Source organism: Echinops telfairi, unplaced genomic scaffold (genome assembly GCF_000313985.2).
Source record: "Echinops telfairi isolate 266 unplaced genomic scaffold, ASM31398v2 ScPeMD7_443;HRSCAF=831, whole genome shotgun sequence".
Lineage (NCBI taxonomy): Eukaryota > Metazoa > Chordata > Mammalia > Afrosoricida > Tenrecidae > Echinops > Echinops telfairi.
Window position 1 is genome coordinate 11,213,377 of NW_022104341.1, and position 1,547 is coordinate 11,214,923.

The window sequence follows — 1,547 nt, forward strand, 5'->3', positions numbered from 1 at the left end:
GTCAATATATTGTTAATGAAGAAATAAACACTATATATTTTTCATAATTGTTTTCTCTGTAGTTGTAGACATCATGCTATTTTATCCTTAAATAGCTCAGTATATATGCCCCAGTAACAAAGCCATTCTTCCAGACAGCAATAATGTCATTATCACATTCAGGAAATGTATGTTCATGTAACATTTTTAATAATAAGGTCCATATTAAAATGTTCCTATCTATCCAAATGGTGTCTTTAGAGCTATTCTTTTCCAAACCATTTTATTAGGAGTTAATCCAAACAGCATACCCTTCCATAGTTCAATCATATTGAGTAATATTTTACAATTGCTACTCAAATCAGTTTCAAAACATTTTTTTCCTTTTTAAACTTCTTGATATCAGTTCCCTCTTCCTCCTCCACCTTCTTTACCTCCTCCCACCCTTCCCAGAACCCTTATTCTAATTTTTGTTTCTTTAGATTCCCCTATCCTGGGTTCATAAACTAAAAAACATTGAAAACCCCATAACAAAGATTCAAGAAGGCTATCAACAATGATAAAACACAACAGCGATAAGCCCCAACATGAAAAATAAAAAGGCACACAAAGTGTTTCAAAGGGGATCAAATGACACAGTTTTAACTGTTCAAGTCAGCTTTACAATCCCCTGTGGTCATCTCTCCAATACTCTGTCTGAGAACCCGGTTGTTTCATCTCTCAATTTTGGTTATTGGAAAAGCAAAGGAGGCTTATTCCCAGTGTAGACCCTGCAGATATACTTATAGGATTTCATGCGCAAATATAGAAATGAGATTCCCAACACATATTTGAGGAGACGCAATTGAATCCATAGCACTTGCACTCATAGAGAATTGATTTTGACTTTTGATCTAGCCCAGATTGAACTTTAGGGACCAGAAATTGTCACACATGGAAGCAATTAGCTAATTATGTAATTCTTTGGTGTGGAAGTGAAACACACTGTATTTGCCCGTCCTTGTGGATGATGATCAAGAAAAACCCATCGGTACTATTCCTGCTACATGGATCTTGCTTGTTGGACATGTCTATGGTCCTGCTATTGGTTTCACTGATGGAGACTTTCCTTACACAGGCTGTGCTATTAAAAAAAACACAAAACCAAACCCACTTCTAGAAAGGCAATTCCTACTCATAATAAAACTTTTGGACATAGTAGAAATGCCCCTTTGGGGTTCTCTCTCAGGATGTAAATCTTTATGGGAGTTTTCTCAAGGAGCACCTAGTTTTGACTTTGTAGATAGCAGCCCAACTCTGAACCCGCGACGCTACCAGAATTCTCTATTATTAACTCTGCATAAATTTCATTTCAGGTCATGGATCAAACAGTGGGATTTGTGCAACTAAAACATAGTTTTATTAAAAGTAGCAGCGTTTGGCTCACTGTTGATCAAATGTATTCCTTTTTCTTCCGGATATTTTAGCCTTCATGTTCTAGTCACCCTTGCAAATAGATGTGACTATGTGATGGAGCTCTGGACAGTGAACTGTAGATGGAAATAGCACACATCACTTGCAGGTCTCAA